The sequence below is a fragment of the Pelophylax lessonae genome (genome assembly GCF_965119305.1).
Source record: "Pelophylax lessonae genome assembly, chromosome: 1".
Classification (NCBI taxonomy): Eukaryota; Metazoa; Chordata; class Amphibia; order Anura; family Ranidae; genus Pelophylax; species Pelophylax lessonae.
Window position 1 is genome coordinate 719,223,819 of NC_138768.1, and position 25,834 is coordinate 719,249,652.

The following is a 25,834-nucleotide window of genomic DNA, read 5'->3' on the forward strand; positions in this document are numbered from 1 at the left end:
CATCCTTGGGATGTTTCTACAACTTGACTGGAGTTTACCTGTGGTAAATTCAGTTGACTGGACATGATTTGGAATATCACACACCTGTCTATATAAGGTCTTACAGTCGGCGGCACAGTGGTGTAGTGGTTAGCACTTTCACCTAGCAGCAAGAGGGTCGCCGGTTCGAATCCTAACCATGACGCTACCTGCCTGGAGTTTGCATGTTCTCCCTGTGCCTGCGTGGGTTTCCTCCCACACTCCAAAGACATGCTGGTAGGTTAATTGGATCCTGTATAAAAAAATTGGCCCTACTATGTATGTATGAATGTGAGTTAGGGACCTTAGGTTGTAAGCTCCTTGAGGGCAGGGACTGATGTGAATGTGCAATGTATATGTAAAGCGCTACGTAAATAGACAGCGCTATATAAGAACCTAAAATAATAACAGTGCAGGTCAGAGCACAAACCAAGCCATGAAGTCCAAGGAATTGTCTGTAGACCGCCGAGACAGGATTTTATCAAGGCACAGATCTGGGGAAGGGTACAGAAAAAGGGAGATGACTCAGTGGTCACTCTGAGAGAGCTTCAGCGTTTCTCTGTGGAGAGAGGAGGAGGAGAACAACAATCTCTTCAGCACTTCACCAATCAGGCCTGTATGATGGTGACCAGAGGGAAGCCACTCCCCAGTAAAAGACACATTGCCCGCCTGGAGTTTGTCATAAGGCACCTGAAGGACTCTTAGACCATGATAAAACAAAATTCTCTGGTCTGATGAAACAGAGATTGAAGTCATTAGCCTAAATGGCAAGTGTCCTATCTGGAGTAAACCAGGCACCTGGACAATATCATCCCAACAGTGAAGCAGGGTGGTGGCAGTATCATGCTGTGGGGATGTTTTTTCAGCGGCAGGAACTGGTAGACTAGTCAGGATCGAGGGAAAGCTGAATACAGCAATGTACAAAAACATCCTTCACAAAAACCTGCTCCAGAGAGTTCTGGACTTCAGACTGAGGCGAATGTCCATCTTCCAAGAGGACAATAACCATCAAGCACAAGTCAAGATAACAAAGGAGTGGCTATGGGACAACCCTATGAATGTCCTTGAGTGTCTCAGACTTGAACCTGATTGAACATCTCTGAAGAGATCTGAAAATGGCTTTACACCGACGCTCCCCATCCAACCTGATTGCACTTTAGAGGTCCTGCAAAGAATAATGGTAGAAACTGCTAAAAGTAGCCTCATACTTAGACTTGAGACTGTAATTGGTGCCGAAGGTGCTTCAATAAAGTATTGAGCAAAGGCTGTGAATACTTATGTACGTGTGTTTTTTTTTTTTTTTGCCTTTCTCTGTATTACCTGTGGGTATAGGATTGTGTATATGGGATTGTATTTTTTATTTATTTTTTGGTTAAACTAGATGGACTTGTCTTTTTTCAACTGGACTACCGTAACTGTGTAACCTAGGAGTGGAGTTTTTTGAGGAGCGGGTGGTTCACCATATCAAAGGCAACAAAGGTCTTGGAGTAGGAGTACAGAATAGCGTCCGTTGGTTTTAGCCATTAATAGATTGTGAGTTCAAGGACAGCAGTTTCTGTGGAGTGTTGAGGGCAAAATCTTGACTGAAGGTAATCAAGAAGTTTGTTCTCGGTCAGATTGTCGCTCAGTCAGTTGTAGACCACACATTTAAGAAGTTTTGTGGAAAAGGAGATTAATAAGATGAGGCATAGGTTAAGAATGGTGAGGTCCAGTAAGGGTTTTTTGGGATGGGGGTGACTAGTGCATGTTTCTCAACCTTTTTCCAGTCGGCGCCCTTAAAAACTATTTTAGGTCTCAAGGCACCTCAATCAAAGGCTTGGTACACACTACTGTAATTCCCTGAATGCGCGCAAAATAGCACACCCTTCTAAATAGCAGACAAACACACTGTTCTTTACCAGACACACAGGTATGTCATTCATTCTTAATGGTACCCCCACGCATTGGAAAACGTGCTGATTTTTCGGTGCACCGCTATTAGAAAAAAAAAAAAAAAAGATAAGGGAATTCTTTCCCTGTGTTTGTGTGGGGCAGCCCACTGAAATAAATTTGCCCTTTCTGCACACAACTGCATTGATGTGAACCAAGGGCTTGTTCACATATGGGGTTAATGGGCGGTAAAACCACACGCTGTAGCTGTTTATTTACCACCCCCAACTACTCCCCCTTTAGCTGCAAAGGAAGGAGCTGAGGGTGTACACATGCTGTGGCTGGAAGTATACACCCAGATGTGCTGCAATCACCCTGCAACTGTGTGCACCGAACAAGGTTACAGCATAGGGATGATGCATTTAGGGGGTTAAAACAGGAGTTGGGGAGGCAACATATTGCCAATTCACTGCCTGCCAAATTCTTCTGAAAACCGATCTGAGCATGGATCGGCCTTTTCTTTCTGGTATTATGAACAAGCCATAAAACAGTTCTGTTCGTACAGAAATAAGGGGTCAGGATTAAATGTAATAAGCATACATAGAAACACATGTAAACACACATATATTTTCATGTGACAACACTGAAGAAATTACACTTTGGACAATGTAAAGTAGTGAGTGTACAGCTTGTATAACAGTGTAAATTTGCTGTCCCCTCAAAATAACTCAACACACAGCCATTAATGTCTAAACCGCTGGCAACAAAAGTGAGTACACCCCTAAGTGAAAATGTCCAAATTGGGCCCAAAGTGTTTTGTGTGGCCACTATTATTTCCCAGCACTGCCTTAACCCTCTTGGGCATGTAATTCACCAAAGCTTCACAGGTTGCCACTGGAGTCCTCTTCCACTCCTCCATGATGACATCATGGATTTGGTGGCTGTTAGAGACCTTGCGCTCCAACACTTTTCATTTGAGGATGCTCAATAGGGTTTAGGTCTGGAGACATGCTTGGCCAATACATCACCTTTACCCTCAGCTTCTTTAGCAAGGCAGTGGTCATCATGGAAGTGTGTTTGGGGTGGTTATGTTGGAATACTGGCCTGTGGGCCCAGTCTCTGAAGGGAGGGGATCATGCTATGCTTCAGTATGTCACAGTACATGTTGGCATTCATGGTTCCCTCAATAAACTGTAGCTCCCCAGTGCCTGCAGCACTCATGCAGACCCATGACACTCCCACCACAATGCTTGACTGTAGGCAAGACACACTTGTCTTTATGCTCCGCAACTGCTTGCCGCCACACACTTGACGCCATCTGAACCAAATAAGTTTATCTTGGTCTTATCAGACCACATGACGTGGTTCCAGTAATCCATGTCCTTTGTCTGCTTGTCTTCAGCAAACTGTTTGCATGCTTTCTTGTGCATTATCTTTAGAAGAGGGTTCCTTCTGGGACGACAGCCATGCAGACCAATTTGACGCAGTGTGCGGCTCTGAGCACTGACAGGCTGACCCCCCCCCACCCCTTCAACTTCTGCAGCAATGCTGGTAGCACTCGTAGGTCTATTTCCCAAAGACAACCTCTGGATATGACGCTGAGCACTCAACTTTTATGGTAGACAATGGAGAGGCCTGTTCTGAGTGGAACCTGTCCTGTTAAACGGCTATATGGACTTGGCTACCATGCTGCAGCTCCGTTTCAGGGTCTTGGCAATCTTCTTATAGCCTAGGCCATCTTTATGTAGAGCAACGATTCTTTTTTTTTTTCAGATCCTCAGAGAGTTCTTTGCCATGAGGTGCCATGTTAAAGTTCCAGTGACCGGTATGGGAGAGCGAGAGCACCAAATTTTACACACCTGCTCCCCATTCACACCTGAGACCTTGTAACACTGAGTCACATGTCATCTAGGAGGGAAAATGGCTAATTGGGCCCAATTTGGACATTTTCACATAGGGGTGTACTCACTTTTATTTCCAGCGGTTTAGACATTAACCTCCCTGGCGGTCTGATTATGTCAGAATTTTTGTGCTAAAAGTGTTACATTTTTGCATGAAAATATGCTTTATATTTTAGGCCTGTAATTCTTAGGAATAACTCGCTTAAATCTGTCCAAACAAGAGTCTAGCAGACATCCCGGGTATGAAAGTTTGAAACACAAAATCATAATAATAATAATACATTTTATTCAATAATATAATCAAACCAAAAACACTGAATTATGTACAAACAAGGGGTGCGATATTACTAGTCACTGTAATAAAGGTTTAGTAAACATCTCGGGTATGAAATATTTTGAAACGTGGGACTGCACAAAGTCCGACGTCACAATCGGGACAATAGAATCTGGTTTCCTTTCTTATTTTCCTTCCACTGTCATCTCTCTTCGAGCAACAAACCACACACAGCCCTGTAGGTGCTGACTTTTTCTCAGTTGGTGGGATGTAGTCCATGAAGTGACGACCAGTCAGGCGTTCCGGGTTGACAACGCCAACAGCACGATGTCCAGATCTTTTCCCAGCCATTGATGGTGTTTGGTGACTAAGAAAGATTTGTTCGGCAACTTCCCAAATAAAGTCCGCATGAATCACAGGCTTGTCACTTTTTTTTTTTTTTTTTAGCAGAATGTATGAATTCCACAAGCATTGCTCAAGAAGATGTCTGAAGATCTTCTTACAGTATTCTTTTTTTTTTTTGCTGCTTTCTCTATCTATTGTAGTCTTATCACTACTTGTGGCTTCATGACTTCTTTTCCTCCTTTCATGTGTACCATAACAGTGGGGGTGTTATGCACTGTACTCATTAGGCACACGTCTTTTTTTGTCCCTCCATCGCAGTGCCATAATTTTGTCTTTCTGCCAGGCAACCATTTCTCCTGTCTTGAGCTTCTTTTTGACAAACATTGGCGGCATGTCGCGCCTGTTAGCCCTTAGGGTTCCATAGGCATCAGTTTTGTTGTGCAGTAGAACCTCATAAAGTTCAGGAGATGTATAAAAGTTGTCTTTGGTATACACACTAGCCCTGATTTAGCAATGGCTCAATTAGTGAAAGAATATAAGATGTTGCAATTCCATAATTACTGTATTTTTCATCAGATTTTGTTCCTTTTCCAGTGTATATCACTGAATTCCAAATGAGGCCAGTTGATGATTCGCATAGCATGTAGGATTTTACGCCAAATTGTGCCCTCTTTGATGCAATGTATTGCACCCAGTTGAGCCTTCTCTTGTAGGCCATTACACTTTCATCTATGCTGATGTCTCTTTCTGGCACATAGCTCCATTGGAAAATGTGAAGAATCATTTGATATACTTCCCAAATTCTTTTTAGTTTTGGTGCAGGATGAGTAGTTTAATCAAATTCTTCATTATTTTCAAAGTGGAGATATTTCATTATGAGGGAAAATCTGTATTCTGACATGACCGTGCCAAAGAATGGAGTGGCAAGTAATGTATTTGTTGTCCAATACCACCTCTGCAGGGGTTTCCCCACCACTCCCTGAAGAATTGTTAGGCCCAGAAATTTCCAAATGTCATCTTTGGTCACTGGTTCCCACTTTCTGCATCTGGCAAACCTCCCATGCATTGTTGCTCTTTGTACCGGTTGGTCTCGGTAACTATTTTTTCAATAACCTCATCGGTCAAAAATAATTGTAGGTATGCCAAGGGATTGTCATGGTCAATGTCAACTTTTATACCAGGTGCTCCTGTAAATATTGGGGGCACTGCCTGATCCGTACCGCAATCAACAGAGCACCAAGTCCTTACATCGCTGAGCACAGTCGCAGAATCGTTGCTGTTGTCACTTTCTGTACCTGATGACAAATTTTCCCTCTAATCGCTATCGCTCAGTTCTTCAAGTAACTCCGTGTCACTGTTTTCCAGTTCGTCTAAAAGGATCGGGGAGCTTGTCTCATGTGACAGTCTTTCTCTGCCAAGATCCCGCGGCACCCCTGGCAACCTCAGGCGGCACCTTGGTGGAGCGAGGCTGTTTTAGAGAAAAGTGGAGATTGAAGATGTGAGTTAGAGAGTATAGAATGGAGCCAGAGGGTGACCGTAGCATTTGCTAGGGGGCAGGTGGTTAAAAAATTGTTTAGCAACCTCATCAATAGTAGCAGGGTTGAATGGGGGAAGTAATGATTGTACCTGTGGACATGGAGTATTAAGTGGGGCAAGCATCTGCGCATTGGAGATCTCCTCATGATTTGTATCAATCTTATTTTTGAAGTGATTGGCGATCTCCTGGGCAGTGAGTGAGTTGGGGAGTGGAGGATGAAGAAGAGAGTTGAAGGTAGAGAAGGGTTGACGGGAACTGGATGAGAAGGTGTTAACGAGAGTGATAAAGTAGGTCTGTTTGGCAGTGAAGAGGCAGTAATAGTATTTTTAGAGGGCAGATTTGTATTGGTAGAAGACGTTCTGGGACTTTTCTAATGCCACAGGAGCTGTTTTGTGAGACTTCTAGTGTCCTCAGTTTGCCAAGGTGGTAGGGGTTGGGGCCTGATTGTGTGTTTTTGTATTGAGGGGGCGAGCTTGTCTAGGGAGGATGACAGTGAGCTGCTGTTATTGGCATATTTACTTACTGACACTCTTTGTGATTTTTTGTTTCTCATGTCAGAAATTGGAACGTGTATATGTGCCAGTTTTGTAAGCTGCAGACAGGTGTATGACGCCACTGCCTGCTCACTGAACAACACTTTGGTATCGTCATTTTCCATTTGGCAATTAGTTGGCTGGTACACCAGTTGATATATAATTATTTAGTTGCTTGCCTGAAGCTCTTTTTTTAAATTGATATAGCTTTCTAGGAGACTTCAATGTTTTTTGCTATTCATTAGTGACTGAATAAAATGCTGAACACTAACAATACAACGCCATGGAAGCTATTTAAAATATGAATACAATTACACTGACTTTCTTTACCATTCAACATTTTTAGCTTAAAAAGCACAGTTGGGTATCTTGTCACTTAGGCACAATTTAGATCAGAGAGACGGTTTCTTCCAAATATGGATTTCTGAATAAGAATAATGATTTTACTGGGGTTTCTGTGTCTGTTTTATATCTGAGCTCAGAATGAATTGTAGATCATGCTGGAAAAAGAGTACAAAGGAAATGTGGTGATATTGTTCATAGCAACCTACAAGCTCTTCATTTACAAGAGGTGTCTGAAGGATGTCAGTTGGTATCCAATTGCTATGGTAACACCACGTTTCAAAGCAAAAGTGTTTTTTAAAATAAATTCTTTATTCGGACCTTAGTGAGACAGAATTAAACATCCTGTCTTACCTATTTGAATACAAAGCAATTCCAGAATGTAAGAACAGTAACGTATCTCGATGGACATGAATAAGTTGCTTACAGAACAAGTTGGTTTCGGTATATGTTGTATCTGGAAGTTATTGTATGAAATGCTAAAACGTCATACTGATATTGTCCCAGTTGTGGTCTGCATTTTATATCTATGAGTTGGCGTTTGTAAACCCAACATTTCATATTAGAAGAGATCTTCTTTACATGTTGAGGGGAAACAAGTTGGGAACAGGATGAATATGGTATTGTTGGAGGGGTAATGGTACAGAGAAGAAGAGGATAGGGACATCTACAGACTAGAGAAGAGGGAGTGGGGAAAACGGAGTGGGGGGGGGGAGGCTCTGATCCACTTTACAGAAAATGAGTCCCAACGCTAAATAATCACAGCTAGGGAGTCTGGGCATAAGAGGTCATGGATTCGATGTATAAAATCCAGGGTGTGAGTATATGAAAATGTTTTTCAGATTGGTCCTTTTAAGTCTGCCGTGACCTACTCCATCAATTTGATGTCTGAGATTTTGGAGTGCCATTGTAAGTGGGTCTGTCTTTTTTTCTACAATACAAGCTTTCATAGCAAGAGAAGTTTGAGAAGAGACTTTTTGTATCTCCTAAATGAAAGAGGCATGTCTTTTACCAAGTGGCTGTCTTATCCACAAGAGACATCTCTGTAAGGTTTTCATAGAAGCCTTGACCCCAACCAAAAATTACAGTACTGGACAAGGCCCAAAAACGTGTAGTAAGATTCCTTTCATACCTTGGCATGTTGAAGTGTTGAGCATTTTTCATTAAAGGCAGTAGACATGTTGCAGTGCCTTGAAAAAGTATTCACCCCCCTTGACTTTTTACCTATTTTGTTACATTACAGCCTTAAGTTTAATGTTTTGTTAATCTGAATTTTATGTGATGGCTCAGAACACAATAGTCTAAGTTGGTGAAGTGAAATGAGAAAAATCTATACATAAAACTATTTTTTTTAGAAATAGAAAACAGAAAATTGGCATGTGCGTGTGTATTCACCCCCTTTGTTATGAAGCCTATAAAAAGCTCTGGTGCAATCAATTACCTTCAGAAGTCACCGAATTAGTGAAATGATGTCCACCTGTGTGCAATCTAAGTGTTACATGATCTGTCATTGTATATACACACCTTTTTTGAAAGGCCGCAGAGGCTGCAACACCTAAGCAAGAGGCACCACTAACCAAACCCTGCCATGAAGACAAAGGGACTCCAAACAAGTAAGGGAAAATTTTGTTGAGAAGTACAAGTCAGGGTTAGGTTATAAAGAAATATCCAAATCTTTGATGATCCCCAGGAGCACCATCAAATGGAAAGAACATGGCACAACAGCAAACCTGCCAAAAGACGGCCGCCCACCAAAACTCACGGACTGGGCAAGGAGGGCGTTAATCAGAGAGGCACCACAGAGACCTAAGGTAACCCTGGAGGAGCTGCAGAGTTCCACAGCAGAGACTGGAGTATCTGTACATAGGACGACAATAAGCCGTACGCTCCATAGAGTTGGGCTTTATGGCAGAGTGGCCAGAAGAAAGCCATTACTTTCAGCAAAAAACAAAATGGCACATTTTGAGTTTGCGAAAAAGGCATGTGGGAGACTCCCAAAATGTATGGAGGAAGGTGCTCTGGTCTGATGAGAATTAAATTTAACTTTTTGGCCATCAAAGAAAACGCCATGTCTGGCGCAAACCCTACCCATACATCACCCAAAGAACACTATCTCCACAGTGAAACATGGTGGTGACAGCATCATGTTGTGGGGACATTTTCAGCAGCCGGGTCTGGGAAACTGGTCAGAGTTGAGGGAAAAATGGATGGTGCTAAATACAGGGATATTCTTGAGCCTAACCTGTACCACTCTGTGCGTGATTTGAGGCTAGGACGGAAGTTCACCTTCCAGCAGGACAATGACACCAAACACACTGCTAAAGCAACACTTGAGTGATTTAAGGGGAAACGTAAATGTGTTGGAATGGCCTAGTCAAAGCCCAGACCTCAATCCAATGGAAAATCTGTGGTCAGACTAAAAGATTGCTGTTCACAAGCACAAACCATCCAACTTGAAGGAGCTGGAGCAGTTTTGCAAAGAGGAATGAGCAAAAATCCCAGTGGTAAGATGTGGCAAGCTCATAGAGACTTATCTAAAGTGACTTGGAGCTGTGATTGACACAAAAGGTGGCTCTACGAAGTATTAACTAGGGGGGTGAATAGTTATGCACATTGAATTTTTCTGTTATTTTTTCTTATTTGCTTGCTTCACAATAAAAAAAAAAAAAAAAAAAAAAACAATCTTCAAAGTTGTGGGCATGTTCTGTAAATTAAATGAGGCAAATCCTCAAACAATCCATGTTAATTCCAGGTTGAGGCAACAAAACACGACAAATTCCAAGGGGGTGAATACTTTTGCAAGGCACTGTATATAGGTTTTATAGTCCATTTTTTCATCTACCCCTTTTTTTATCTGTAATTTTGCAGCATTTTTGAGTAGTAAAGAATGGATTGAATCCTATAGATTCCTAATACTGCCCAATGACTTGGAGGCACAATTCAATGATTAGGATCAATCCATTGAATAAGTGTTAAAGTTGCAAGGCTGCAATGGGTTAAAATCCACTCTTTATTCCCACTCACTACACACTAGGCTGGGTAAAACTCCACTGCCTGTTAGAAAATGGCAATCCCAACTACCTACTATGTCTACAGAGACCGGGATGATAAGCATTCCTCAATATGTTGGTTTCCCCAGCAGTCAATAGATTTTAAGCTGTAGTAAACTGCCACAAAAAAAAAAAAAAAAAAAAAAAATTGGGCCACCTGCAGGTTTAAGTCATAATGTGCTAACATGCACTGCATACTAGCAAGTTATGATAGAGCAGCCCTGTCATGACTCCCCGGTGCTTCCATCTTCACCCAGTCTAACTTCCAGGTTCGCGGGCTCTGGATGTATAAATGTCTGAGGCAACGATGACATCACCCGGCATGGAGCTTTGAAGGTACGGCACAGGTATGCCACCCTGTTGGGATGCATGTGCCCGTGATGTCACTGACAAGATCTCATGTAAATATCTCCTAAACAAGTTTAGGAGATATTCACTGTCTCTACAGGTAAGCCTTATTATAGGCTTACCTGTAGGTGCAATTTAAAAAGTGGACTTTACCTTCACTTTAATTCAATGTATATTCTACGCCAAACCTGCAGATCCCCTGTTCAACTGCATAAAATGGACTGCAGCCACCCTCAACTCTATACAGTGTAATGGACCCCAGGCAGATTTTTATGCAGCTTATTTGGGGTTGTCGGGTCATATCTGACTCTTGACTATACTTACCCCCACATTGCAGCTCCTCCTACCCTGTACACCAGATGTCAGTCCTCCACTACTGTAGTCACTGGTTAATTAGATTATCTCCTAGGAAAAAGTTATGTGGGATTAGAAACTGTCCCCTAAATCTCCATAAGATTTGAAACCTGGTATAATTTTACTCTGTTAAATCCCGGGTTGACCTGCTCAGCTTTATACTTGTATGCACTTTCATACTTGTGTGCAACTGTCTGAGCTCAATAAAACAAAACACAAACTAGAATGGCTAGAGTTCTATGAATTGGTGCATCAGCTTGTGTCTGTGAAGTTCCTCAATTATCCCGGTCATGGTTTAGCAAGAAATACCCGTTCACTTTCAGATGGGCTTGTTCTGTAATGTTGAGAAAATGTTTTTCTGCTCAGCCAAGCAGAGTCTTCTGTTTTAAGGAGTGTCAGGAACATACTCAAGTATTTATAGCCATGGGGTAACTCAGTCACCTTAATCCAATTCTCATTAAGCCCCGTTCACACCAGGGAGATTTGACATGTCAAATCGCATGCCAATTCGCAGCCTATTTCGGGCAAAGGCACTGTCAAAGTAGGCGTCACACTGATTTCCAAAAGTAGTTCCTGCATTACTTTTGACGACTTTGGGGTCGATTTCAATAGACATCAGTGCATGAACCCGCACAGATCTCTTTCAAATCGCCCCTGAACTCGCAACAAAATGCGGGTTTGAAATTGCGCAAGTTCCGCCGAACCCGCCTCCAATGTAAATGTACCTGGAATGTGTCAAGGAAGATGTTGGTTGTTAAAGAATAAGATGTAAGGTATGAAAGTCAGTAAAACCACCTTGTTCTACTTAATCTATTCACTATGGTGGCATGAAATATGAAAAGGCGTTAATTGTCCGCGTTACATGGCTGAAGGTGTGAGTAGTTGTCTAATCACTGTGGTAGAGATAGTAAAATTTCATTATGTAGGTGGCAGATGGCATTAAATGTCCCCACCACTGTTGGGCGGATCACAGGTGCTCTGTGATCATTTCAGAGAGAACAACGGTCTGCTGTGTTTACAACAGCTGACCCTCCTTCTCTCTCAGCGGGGAGCAATTACTGGTGCCCTGCGGCTGTTGCGACCACCGGCCCCATGGATTGGCATTCCCGCTGCCTAGTGGGGGTCCCCAGGAGCGCTCCGGCAAACTGACGTACCTATACAAAACAACAAAATATACAAGTAGGCACTTTGTTCCCACTTTTAATGTACAGAGAGGAAGAGGTGGAGCTCTAAGAGGTAAAGAGGAAGGGGTGTGGTTTACAGATGACAGGGTGGGTCTGAAACAGGAAGGGGTGTGGCCTTCACAGGAATGGGTGGGTGCTAGTTAAATTAGCGGCTGCACGAGTTTAGTCCAGCCTAGGGCAGCACAAAACCTAAATACCCCCCTGTCTCTAAGTGAACCTAAACCACCATAAGATGGTACAACCGAATAGTAATCTAACATAGTTCAATACAACAACAGAATAAATATACTGTAGGTGGGACAGAACAGGGATTACATGGACGGAAAGCTGAATACATGGAGATCAGATACTAGATAGTAGTTTTTCTGGCCTGGTAATGTGTTCATATTTTCCTGATAGTTCTTTTAAAACTTTTCATACTATATATTGCAGAATGGATGTTAAGTTTTCTGAAATTTCTGTTCTCCATTGATTGATGTTATTTCTTGCACTAGACCTAAGTTTCATTTTTTTTTTTTCACGTAGTTGCTTTATTATCCCTAATTATTGTACTATTTTCTCTGCTGTCTTGAAGTCATCATATGCTGAGCACATCCTGCTTTCAAAGCCTTGAGCATCATTAGGCACAAAGAGCAACTGCTTATTAACAGTGTTCTCTGTAATTTGAAGCAATAGCTGAAAGCATTTTGTGCCTTGCTGATAATTCTGCCATCTCAAAAAAAAAAAAAAATGTTCTTATAAGTATTTTTATTTAAAACTCCAGAACAGCTTGGATTTTTAGTTACCGATTTTGTGGTATGGCGTTGCAGTTTACCTGAAAGTAGTCTGATGTGATTTACATACATTCTTTAATGTGTTTTCGTGATCCTGTTACTATTTTGGAAAATAAAGGGCATTTGCTTCCCCATGTTAGAACCCCCAGTATTAACAATAAGCATCAAAGTATAAGAATTTAATTTAAAATCCACTGGGACTAGCAATCAGAATCAACAGTGCCTTAGATCTCACACTGCAGATCTACAGATGAGATGTAGGCACACTTGCATACCTGGATATGCAGGGCTGTTTATCAGGCTGACTTCCAGCCAAAAGGTAAATTTTCAGAGTACTTTTTAGCACAAACCTTTTAAATTTTCATTCTAATATAGCAAATCGTTACTTTTATTTCAGTTCCTGTAAAGAGTGGGTGCCAGTTTGGTGGAGTGGGCATTTCTCAGCATACTCTATTTGCATGCAGGCCACCCTAGGTAAAGATCACATTAGATTATGAGCCTTCATGACTGAAAGAACTGAAATCCAATTACATAGTTACATAGTAGGTGAAGTTGAATATAGACCATAGTCCATCCAGTTCAACATGTGTAGGTGTGTGTATCCCTAATCATCTCATACCCCTGAATGTTCTGATTCTTGAGATGTACGTCTAAGGCTCCATGTACACGGGATGTTGTTAAAAGTCCCTTTGAATGCTGGAATTTTTAGGACGTTTGAAACGTCCGTTCGGTTGCGTTTGTACCCGCGTTTAGCGGCGTTTGCGGGCTTTTTCGTTTAGAAGCGTTCCTAGAGGTCAAAAAAATTATTCCCCTTTAAAATGGAAAAACGCGAACGCTAAACACGGGTCATCGCGTTCGGACGCGTTTGTGCGTTTGAAACGCCGGGAAACACACGTTCGAACGCAAATAATTGCGTTCTAAAAAAAGTCCCTGAACGCAACTGCCTGCAAATGACTGTAAACGACCTGGTGTACATGGACAGATAAGATAAAATGTAGATGGGTTCAGGGGCTTCTGAAAAAAACGCCCAACTGCTCCTAAACGGCCATTTCCAGCGTCCCGTGTACATGGACCCTAAGAGTCTTTTGAAAGCCACCATACTTCCCGCAGAAACCACCTCTTGTGGTAGAGAATTCCACAATCTTGTAGCTCTAACAGTAAAGAACCCCTCTCATTGCCTGAGGTTAAAACGCTTCTCCTCCAGACACATTGTATGCACTCTAGTCCTCATGCAGTCCTTCCGACTGAATAGCTTTTTTTCTATGCTGAGATCAGCATTGATATATTTATAAATTGCTATCATGTCCCCTCTCAGGCGTCTCTTCTCCAGGGAGAATAAATCAAGCGATTGCAGACGCTCTTCGTAATTAAGGTCCTCCAATCCCCCAATTAGTTTAGTTGCCCTTCTCTGGACCTTCTCCAGCTCCAACACATCCCTCCTGAGGACCGGCGACCAGAACTGGACAGAATACTCCAGATGTGGTCGGACCAGAGTTTTATAAAGTGGTAGGATTCTAGTTTTATCTCTGGAATACATCCCTTTCTTTATGCATGCTAATATTCTGCTGGCTTTGGCAGCTGCCACTTGACATTGCATGCTATTGCTTAGTCTATCCGCTACCATAGACTCCCAGATCCTTCTCCATTTTTGATTTCCCCAATTAAATCCAATTAATGAAAGGAATGGGTCAGGGACTGTCAAGCTGGTGAGGAGAGAGTTAGATGGTGCTGGACATTCATCAGCTAGGAAAGGAGGTGGACTGTATCGGGTTCTAATACACATTGGGGTTGGTTTACTAAAGCTTACCATAAGTGGTTCAAATTGGCCGATATTCGAGCCATGTATGGGGTAGGCTGAATGTACCCAAGTTGATGGATCGATAATCGTGTTCTCCTGGGTTCCCTGTGGTTGCAGGAAAGAAAATTGCTCTGTCTAGATTTGTCAGCCTAAGAGTGCAAAATCTGGTGCACCTGTGCATAGAAACCAATCGGCTTCCAGTTTTCTTATAGTCAAAGCTTACGAGTGTTGAATTCCAAACAAATTTTTTGTTTGAAATTTGCATCTTTGAATAATCGTTTGATTTTCGTATGGTCATTGAATTTGAGTTATCAGGGATGTTGGAAATTTTTTGAAAAACAACTATTTTCCAACTATTGATGGGAGAATCGTGCGAGAAATCTAAATTAATAAGAACTTGGAAAATACCCTGTACAGAGACATAGTAAAGATTTAAAGATATTTAGTTGATCGAATTATATCAGAGTGAATTCATCTGCAATACAGACATGGCATATTTGATGAGCATGGGAACACAGTGTTCAAAAATTTATGGGACTTTGTATGAGGTGTGGCCAGTGTACAAATAATGATATAATGGTAATAATATACAGTATATTTGTTGGTAAGCATGGAGAAGTATATAGTTAACATCACGTGTTTATTAACATATCCATAGCAGTTAACATCAATACAATCGATACACAACCAGTAAAGGGGACATATAAAGTATATAAATATAGGTAACATGATAGGACCATAATAAATAATAAAAACACTGACAGAATTAACCAAAAAACGTAGAGGGTAGGTCAAAAATAACAGTTGGATGCATGATGGGATTGGCAAATGAATTTGAATGGCCTCCTTGGCTCAAAGCGTTTCGTGAAAAGGATTTTACTTCATCAGGAGCAGGCACGATTCTGGTTTCTAAATGAACACCTATACATGAACAGTATTGCATCCAATGGAAGGGTGTACTTAAAATTAAATGAAGAATATGACTTACAATAAGGTATTGACTATCAATGAAGCTGTGGGTCACCCAGGGATACATCCAAAATGGGAACTGAGGGGGGCAAAATCCCTGCACAAGGCTGAAGCGCAAGGTCCATAGACATAATGTGGATCTCCATAATGGGTCTCAAACTTGGTGGTCAGGTAAGGCTCTAATGGGGTATATCAAAACGATAATAAGTATATATGAAGACCATATGGGTATATAGATATAATAAATAAGACCAAGATGACAAAAGAGAGAAACAAGATCTGTACAGCTGTGCATCTAATAATCCAGATAAGTGAAGTGTAGGTGGACAGTATAGAAGCGTCACAACCAAGATCATAGTGTGCCAGAGAGCTGTGCTAAAAGTGCAATCAAAAGGAAAGGTGACAAAACACCAAGATGCTGTTAGAGAGAAAAAATCCCAAAAAGAATAAGTGGAAAAGTGTGACCAGAAATGTGGAAAGGAAAGGCATGTAATATAAAAATATAAAGATACTGGAATGCTAAAAGGTGTGATCCTAATAATATCAAGGGTGTTGTGCATTGAGAGGGGAGAATAGAGAAGAATGGACCTACACAATAGCAAAGACAGGGACGGCTCCCATCATCATGAGCTGTTCAAGATGCAGGAAAACCACCGGGCAGACTGGAGCTGCTTGAGATGGTGTGCCAGATATGAACGTCGATGGACATCACGTGCAGGGAAGCTGACGCCAAATGATGACGTCAGGCTCTGCGTGGAAGATTGTGGCGCTAATGCGCCACGTCCGCAACCCCGCCCCCATCCCGACCAATAGACCGGGGCAGGGGAGAGGGGGACGGAAGCGGCCAGGGCGCATTGCAGTTCCCAAGGACGGTCTGGGAGATACATCATAACCCCAGTGACACAGAACTGGAGAGAAAAAACCAATATAGGGTATAACTGTAGAAATGGGAATGACCCCAGTATAATGGGGGAATAATAAAGGATAAATTGGATAAATTTGGTATATGTAAATTGGATGAAAAGTGTTAAAAACGCTGGTAACACACCTCCATCCCTATGTCTATATAATAAGTGGAGAAGGAAAGGGAGGGGAACAAACGAGGGGGGGAAAATAGGGGGATGGGACTTTAAATGAGACTCGTGCAATTGAGTCTCCATCCCTAATGCGATGAGCATGGGAACACATAGTGTTCAAAAATTTATGGGACATGGCATATTTAATGTTAATCTTTTACAGAGTTGCGCTAATTATGTGATTTAACTCTAAGCACCAAATCGAAAGTGATCTAATTAAGTCCACAAGTAATAAAGTGATAAATGTTCTCTGTCAGTATCACCACTATCCACCACCTTGAAGTGTGTAATCCTTTAAAAAAAAAAATGGCACCATCGTAGACAAAGTGTTTGCTTACCAGCTCGCACGGACCTCCTGCTTAACAACTTATTAGCTATTAAAACAACTTGTATAGGATTTGGTTATTAGTGCAGTTTTTACTTTTTTTAATGTTAAGCATTTATGACTGTATGTTGGAAAAATACTCCTAAAGCTTATACAACCACACTGGGTCTCAAGTTCAAGTCTGTGTAACTTGACAGATGCCTGGTAATAGCTGGACATATGAAGTTTATACGGTTTTGCTGCTTACTGCAAACATGATTAACATCCCCTTAAGTCATTTTAGTGTATTTTTTTTTTTCTGATAATCTAGATCTGTTAACCAGTTGTGCAAATAACGTACAACATAAAATAAATCACAGGTGCTACCATTTTATTCTAGAGGGTCTCCGCTTCCATAATTGTTTTGAGGGTTTTAGATAAGGCAGGTAAAAAGAAAATCTTATATGTATTGTATCTTCATTAAACTGCTTGCCTGGGCATCTGCTTTAACATGGAAGAAGTCTTGATCATATAGGTAAATATTGCACATTGATCCCCTGTGCTCAGTTGCTTCTGAGACAACATTTTCTGACAACGATCCATCAATATTTAAAGCGGAGTTCCGGGCACAAAAACAATTTTTTTTTTTTGTGCCCCTCCGCTAGGTAGAGCTCACCTGAAAAGGAATTGGATAGTTATTTTTATTTTTTTTGTTTACTCACCTTTTTATTGAAGATCGTAAATACTCACCTCTGACTGCTTCCTCCCTCGGAGCCGCGGCTCACCCCGTCACTTCCTGCCTCGCGATGATTCCTGGGAGCTAAACGTCATAGCTCCCAGGAATCAATGCGACGGTACCGGCCCCGCTCGTCATTTCCGGGCGACGCCGCATCGGAAGTGACGAGAGGGGCCGGTGCAGTGCATTCTGGGACACGAAGACGCGGAAGAAGACAGAGAAGAGGACCGCGCCGGCTTCAGCTGCCCACAACAGAGATGGAAACGCTGTGGAAGAAATTTTTAAGTAAGTATTTCTTCTAAAAGGTAAGTGCGAACCGGGACAGATCAGAGGCTAGCCATTGTGGAATGTGCTAGCCCTGACTGTCCCGGGGGTATGTTCAGCAAAAAATAATTTCTGTGCCCGGAACTCCGCTTTAATCTTGTAAGCACTGCATGAATAAAAAAAGAAACCGACTGAAATCTTATATTTCTAGATACAAGTATGTATTACCTGGAGTACTTCTAGTTCAGTAATCATTCAGAGTGGTGCATTTTCTTAATGAAATTCAAAAGAACTCTTTGAACCAATTAACCGAATATCATGTTCTGAACAGTATGAGCAAGAAGACCGTGTATTTTATTCTTTAGCATTGACTGGATGTGGCCCTAAAGTGATATTAAAAGCACACTCTTTAAAGCGGTTGTATACCTCTCTTTCTTATTTTTATCAACAGGTAAGCCTATGATAAGGCTTACCTGTAGGTAAAATTAATATCTCCTAAACCTGCACGGTTTAGGAGATATTCACCCTGCATGCAGCCGCTGGCGTCAGTGGCGCATGCGCTCTGAAGGCCCGACGAACCGTGCCGGAACTTCAGAGCTTCTTGCCAGAACCGAGGGCTCCTGCGTGCATGCGCGGGAGTAACGTCACCACGGCTCCAGCCACTCAGTGCCACAGCCCGTGATCCCAGAAGAAAGAACGGACAATTGTCAGCCCTCTCAGCGGGTCAGTTCTGACGACTGAGCCATTCCGCTGAGCAGGCGGATGACAGCCCCATCTCCGCTCTGTGTGCAGAGACGGAGGTGTCAGATACCCGCTGTCCCCTATGGGGCAATCTGATGAGAACGAGGGTTTACATCCGTACGGATTTGATGGATCGGATGTCAGCGTACCTGTCCCCGCTGACATCCGCTGCCCCATATAGATGCATGGGGCATCTGTTCATATCAGATCTGCCTGAAAAACTGACAGGCAGATCTGAACGGTCCACATGTGTGAAAGGGGCCTAAGGTAAGTATTTCAGCGCATACTAGCACATTATGCCTTTTAGCTTACAGGTTTTTTTTTCCAGTGGGTTTACAAACACTTTAACCACTTGCCGACCAGCCACCATACTTATACTGGGATGGAACAGCTAGTGGGAGCGTGCACAAGTGGCGATTGGCCACAGGGGGAGCCAATCAGCGGTTCCGGCAGACGTGATTGCTCCCCGTGGAGACAGAACGACGTCCTGCCAATGTAAACCCGGCAGACCGCTGTTCTCCTTTTTAGGAACACAGGTCTCTGCGTTCATCCAGCAAGTCCATCCCCCACACAGAGAGCACCCCTTATGGACACATTTAACCCTTTGATCGCCCCTGGTGTTAACACCTTCCCTGCCAGTGTCAGTACAGTAACAGTGCATATTTTTAGCACTAATTACTGTAGCAATGTCACTGGTCCCCCCAAAAAATTTCAGGTGCCCGATCTGCCCGCCGCAATGTTGCAGTCTCGCTAAAAATCGCTGCCATTACTAGTAAAAAAAATAAAAATTACCTAAATCTTTGCCCTAGTTTGTAGACGCGATACCTTTTTTGCGCAATCCAATCAATATACACTTAATGGGATTTTTTTTTTACCAAAAATATGTAGCAGAATACAAATTGGCATAAAATTATGAAAAAAATGTATTTTTAATTTTTTTTTTATTTTTTATTGAGACTGTTTTATAGCAGAATGTAAACATTTTTTTTTCAGAGTTGTTGCTCTTTTTTTGTTTATAGCGCAAAAAATAAAAATCGCAGAGGTGATCAAATACCACCAAAAGAAAGCTCTATGTGTGGAAAAAAAAGAACATCAGTTTTATTTGAGTACAGCATTGCACGCCCACGCAATTGTCTGTTATATTAATGCAGTGCCGTATCGCAAAAATTGGTCTGGTCATTTAAGGGGGGTAAAACCTTTCCGGTCCAGAAGTGGTTAATTTACATTGTCACTTCTCTTTCTATATGTGGATAATGGCAATATAATTTTAATAAAAAACCTCTATGTGCGTTTTTTCCTAATTGATATACAGCTGTCACATGACCCAGACCTTTCCCAACCTGTCTGCAGGGAAATATAAGCAGGAGGAGCTTCTAGTCTAACATGATGTTGGCAGTTTTTTGCCAGTCACAGGCTGTTTCACATCCAGGGCTGCTGTTAGGCTGTATGGGGCCCCATGATTTCTATCAGGCAAGGCTCCCTTCCCCCAGCCAAACGTGACAGGACCTAGATTTCAGTCCCTTTCTCTGTAGCCTCAGATGCACAGATGAATGAATAGGAAGCACTTTGAGGCTTCCTGCTCATTCACAAACTGAAGCATAGTAAACAGTTTCTTACGCGTCAGCGATGAATGGACACAGGAGTGATTGGTACCGATAGATCACTGTGTTCATTCAGGAATAGAAAGGACCAGTAAATTACATATTTACCAGCCCCTTCCTCTGCTTTCCATCCTGAAACATCCCCTGTGTTCCCGCAGCAGCTGCCATCAGGAGAGAAGGGAAGTTGGCAGTTCTGGGAGGGGAAAGGGGTACACAGGGGGCCTCGGACAGCAGATGGAAGAAGTGCATGTTATAGAACCAATCCCCTTGCAATGCAGCCAGAGGGAGTAAGAAGAGGAGAAGTTGGCAGCACTGCAGGGGGAGGCAGAAGAGAATTGGTGTCTGCAATAAGACCGTACAGCCGGACCTCTTGCTCAGCAGGTACCCAGGTCTCACTTTTGAACTGATGGGGTCCAGGCCCAGTACAGCAAGAGGGCTGGTTGTACTGCCTTATCAGCGGCCCTGGCCACACTCCCTCTACTTTGTGTCTTGGAATAAGAGGGAGGTAAGCTGGCATTAATCTACATGTAATTTCCCGCCCCTATTGGGTTTAGCTCGTTAGTGGGCATGGAGGAAGACAGGGAGTGGGGTGTCATTTTGTACTCTGTATATGCCCACATGTGTGACTCTCTAGTCACATGGATTGCTCAGATATGATGGGGGGGGGGGGGGGGGAGGGAGAAATGTTCAGCATAGAAACTCACTGAAAACTGAGCATGTGCAGAGTTGCCTCCTACAGCTGCAAATCCCCTAGCTGAATGAACCTGAACAGAAGGTGAAGATAGAGAGCAGTAGGATCAACCAGTTTTTTTTTTTTTTTTTTCAGAATACAAATAAAGAATCTCATAGTGACGGAGTATGAGTAGCATGTAATACACCATTTATTGATCTTTTTTTTTTTTTTTTTTTTTAATGATGTGGGTTTAATTACATCTTAACTTCTAGTTCAGTTTGATATTGTTCCCAATAAGTTACCCGTTTCAAAACATTCAACTTCATTTCCAATATTACTGTTTAGGATCATGTTTATTTTGCAATTAACTGGATCTAGCCGGTGATTTTTCAGTCCTCGTGTACATTTTTCATAGATTTTTCTGTTCTTTAGCTGTTGCTGAAATGATTGTAGACCCAGAATTTCCTGGTTGCAGGAATCTTTTAATTACCTTTCTCATTTAATTACAAGGTTAATATACATTGAATAATGCAGCAAGGGCATACATAAAAGGCACTGTTCAGTCAAGACTGAAAATGAATCCTTCAGATGCCTACACGGTAAACAAGTCTATCTGTGCATGGCTTTAATTATTCACCCCAGTCTGTCCCTCTTCCGTTTGTTGGCAATCTGTTGACCTGGGGACCCCCTTTATCTTGGCTGTTAATGTAGGAGATCTATTCCCAAACACACCCCTTGTAGGCTATTTGCTGCCTCTGACATACTTTATAGCCACAAACCGGTTTAAATTCTGCCTTTTCAAGAATGGAGATGTTTTTGAGACATCTGAGTTTTTATTGCTATGTGTTGGACAAATTTACCCTTTACAGCATGCCACAAGGATGGGAAATGGGGACATATCAAAAGTGTTAATTTTGACATCAAATTTCGATTTAGTTTTAGTCAGTCTAGGGCAGGGGTTCTCAAACTACGGCCCGCGGGCCGCATCCAGCCCGCCAGGGTCCGGAACCCGGCCCCCCCAGGCAATTGCAGAACTGAGTTGGGCTGCGGGGCAGGGTGGAGATTTCCACGGCCGCTGTCTGCTGACATTTTTTATTTTTTTTTTTCCCTGTGTGCAAGAAATCGGCTGCAGCAGCCGCTGTAACGTTAGAAAACCATACCTCGTTAGATTTCCATACCCACGTCACTTCCTGCCCGAAACAGCTGAGCAGCGTAGCAGTGCGCATGCTCAGAGCCCCGGATACATCATTGAACAGCTGAGAAGTTGACAGGTACGCATGCTCGGAGGGTATGGTTTTATCACGGTAGTGTGTGTAATGTTACACTTGCCGTGGTTACATTAAAACAGCTCCCCTGCAACATGGGTCATCTCCGCTCCTATATCTGTCACTTCCCTGATGTCGGCTAATAAATATAAATAAATATAAAAGCGGCGGCGGGTGTATGAAATGTAAATGACGGAGATCTCGGCTGCGTGATCCGCTTTTATATTTATTAGCCAACATCAGGGAAGTGACAGGGATAGGAGCGGAGATTCTGGGAGTTGTAGTCCCGACCACGCTCAAGTTCCTTGTGGCAGTGGCTGTGGAGAACAGAGCAGGGGCGGGCGGCAGGAAACTACAACTCCCAGAGACTTTGAAGGCAGGAAGAGGCGGGGCACGGGGCGCGGTGCGGAATACAACGGAGCTCGCCGCTGGATGGCTGCAACAGTGCAGCTTGAAGTTTTTACAGCTTACTTTGGATTGGAGGCAGGGAGCGCAGGCCTGCCAGGGCTTGAAGTGGTCATCACCCTCAGGAGGCCGAGCAAGAACCTGCTGAGCTGTCATCGGCATCGCTGAGGTGAGACCCCCCTCAGCTGACCCCCACATCCCATCTCACACCCCCCCCCCCCACACATACACCCCATTTACCCTGCCCCAGTGCCCTGCCCACCCAGTCACCTCAAAACAGGAAATAGCCCCCAACACTGTCTGGCTGTCAGGTCCTGTGCTGGCCATGGCCTGCTGGGTGCTGGCCATGGCCTGCTGGGTGCTGGCCATGGCCTGCTGGGTGCTGGCCATGGCCTGCTGGGTGCTGGCCATGGCCTGCTGGGTGCTGGCCATGGCCTGCTGGGTGCTGGCCATGGCCTGCTGGTTCTGCTGGGTGCTGCCCATGGCCAGCTGGTCCTGCTGGGTGCTGGCCATGGCCTGCTGGGTGCTGGCCATGGCCTGCTGGTCCTGCTGGGAGCTGGCCATGGCCTATGGGTCTAGCTGGCCACTGAGTCCTGCTGGCCTGCAGTCCTGCTGGGAGCTGGCCATGGCCAGTTTCCTGCAGGACCCACAGGCCATGGCTAGCTCCCAGCAAAACTTACAGGCCAGCGGCCTGCAGGACCAACAGCGATGGGCACTGGTGGGGCTGCATTGATGTGCACTGATGAGGCTGAGCTAATGGGCACTTGTCAGGCTGCACTGGTGAGGCTCTATTGATGGGCACTGATCAAGCTGCATTGAGGAACACTGCTGAGGCTGCATTGAGGGGCACTAATGAGGCTGCTCTGATGGGCACTGGTGACGCTGCATTGATCCTTAAATCTCAGGGGTTCATGCTGGGACTTGAAGTCCATTACTTTTGGGAGGTATGAACTTCCTAAAAGTGAAGGACTGCAAGTTCCAGCATGAACCCCTCTGATCGGAGGACATGACAATCCCTCCTTACTAGTGAAGGACTAAAAGTCCCAACATGACCCCCTGAAATTTAAGAATGTGACCCCCCCCCCAAAAGTGAAGGACTACTAGTCCCAGTATGAGCCCCTCAGAGCTGAGGAAATGACAGCCCCCCAAGTAGTGAAGGGCTATAAGTCCCAGCATGAGCCCCAGAGATTTAAGAATGTGAGCCCTTGGAGCTCGTGGGTTCATGCTGGAACTTGTAGTCATTCACTAGTTGGGGGGGGGGGGCGTGTCAGGTCTTCAGCTCTGAAGGGTTCATACAGAGACTTGTCTGCACTGCTTGCACTTTAGTTCCTGAGGCTATGGTTTTAAATAATTGTACTGTTTTTTGTGCACTACAAATAAAATATGTGCATAGGAATTTGTTCATATTTTTTTCAAACTATAGTCCGACCCCAACAGCCTCTGTGGGACAGTGAACTGGCCCCCTGTTTAAAAAGTTTGAGGACCCCTGGTCTAGGGGGTTCTGCCTGTAAGAGCATATGCCTGTAAATTCCTGAAAAAACCATAGTGTGCATGGACACATTGCTTAACATGGGGGGTGGTCCAGGCAGAAAAAAGAGAGCTCAAGAGCCTGTAGAAGAAGCTTCTTTAACACTATAGGGCTCATGCACACCGCAGTGCAATTTTGTATGTTTAATTCGCTGGGGAAGGGTACAGAAAGGGCACAAACATTTACCCAGCGATACAATCATTTATGATGACTACACCTAAACCCTTTAGGTAGTAATTGAAACCTAAACTGATATAACGCAATATGAAGTGTCAAAATAACAGAAAATAAAGTGCATACTATAATGATATGGTGTCCTCGCATATAAAGTCCACCACAGTCTTAATATAAGGCCCCTTTCACACATGTGGACCGTTCATTTCATCAGTTCAGTCACGTCAAAATGGATGAAGTATTCATCAGTTTCTCATCAGTTTTCTTACATCCTCTACGAATGCAAAAATGGATGAAAACTGACCATTTGTCAGTTTACATCCATTTTTCATCCGATCTGTTTTTTAACGGAAGAAAAATAGAGCTTTGATCATTTAAAAAAAAATGGATGATGACAAATGCAGATGTAAATGGATGATCATCCATTTACATCCGTTTTTCAATAGTGATGCATTGATTTCCATTTTTCATCCGTCAACAGATGGATGAAAAACTGGCAAATGGACAGCATGTGTGAAAGGGGCCTTAATCTTGTTGGAGAGGAGTCAGCTGTTTGCAGGCAGCAGGTGGAGGAGATGAGCAAGGGAACTTACACATTGCCTTTGCAGGGGATGTACCCTGGAGGTTAGGCCCCTTTCACACAGGCTTTCCGATCCAGTCCGCCTTTCAGGTTTTTCAGGCAGACCTGATCGGATGCTCCATGCAGCCCTATGGAGCCGCAGATGTCAGCGGAGACATCTCCGCTGACACCCGCTGCTATCTGATCCTGTCTGTGAAATTCGGATGGATGGAAACCCTATTTCTCTTACGTCCTCCGACAGTCGCCGCCTCTTCATATTCGTCGCATATGGGGTATTAGACTTTGCTCCGAAGGAGTAGCTAGGCAACAGAATATGTTAACAATAAAGCTTTAACATATCCCACCCTCAAGGGGTGGTCCCCTCAGTCAATACCCTCCTACTTCCTGCAACCATATCTCAGTTTTAATGTCTAGCTTGTCAGGAGTGGCTGGCTCTCTCTGTGCTGGGACTTTCTGTCCCAGACTCTTTCTTCTTTTTAATATTTTGTTTGAGTTTTTCTCTCTACCTTTAATTAGCTGTTATTTTGTCAGCGTTAGTTAGTTCTTCGGACGAAGAGGATCATGCGGGCTGGGTCTCGGGCTGATCCCCCTGGTCGCAGGTCGTGGGTCAGTGGCTTCCCAGCCTGCCATCGAGCGTTCAGCCAGGTAACGCTCCTGGCATAGTGAACGACCCATCCCTGTTCGGTGCAGGGATGATTGGTGAGGTGGCTACCTCACTGGACGCTGTGCGGTTTCTTAACCCCCATTTTGTGCGTCTTGAATTGCGACTCTCCCTGCCTCATGTGCAGCGGCTTGTTCGCCTGTGCGGGTTCCCCACGCCATGTGAGGTAAGTGTATTTATGTGGGGACCTGTCTGTCTGGGGGGGTGTCAGTCTGGGACTGTGTAACCTGCCTCTATTCACACTGCTTGTCTCCCTTTCTCTCGGCTGCATGCTGTGGGCTGCAAGGGGGGGGGGGGGAGCTGTATGACACTGTGTGTGTCAGACTGGGCAGTGTGAGAAGCTGTGTGCTGTGGGGCATGTTTTTTTGGCATGTTTGGGCATATACAGCGATCGCTGCGGCGATCTGACATGTATTCTTATATTGGAATGTAATGTGTGTTTTAATGCACTGTGGAGCGGCGGTTTCGGCGCCAAACGACGCCATTTTGCCTACACCCGCTCCGGCCGCATGGTTTACATTCATGGCGGCC

General features: G+C 43.7%; 1 protein-coding gene and 1 pseudogene across 3 annotated transcripts in view; one reads left to right on the forward strand and one right to left on the reverse strand.

Annotated features, from left to right (window-relative positions):
* SNX25 (sorting nexin 25) overlaps positions 1–25,834 on the forward strand; it is a 368,398-nt gene that overhangs the window by 178,827 nt on the left and 163,737 nt on the right. The window lies entirely within an intron of this gene.
* Positions 4,904–22,522, reverse strand: LOC309544772 (piggyBac transposable element-derived protein 4-like; annotated as a pseudogene). Its single transcript has 4 exons — positions 22,427–22,522; positions 20,993–21,128; positions 7,174–7,276; positions 4,904–5,875 (listed from the first exon to the last, which is right to left on the reverse strand). The product of its transcript is annotated as a piggyBac transposable element-derived protein 4-like (transcript).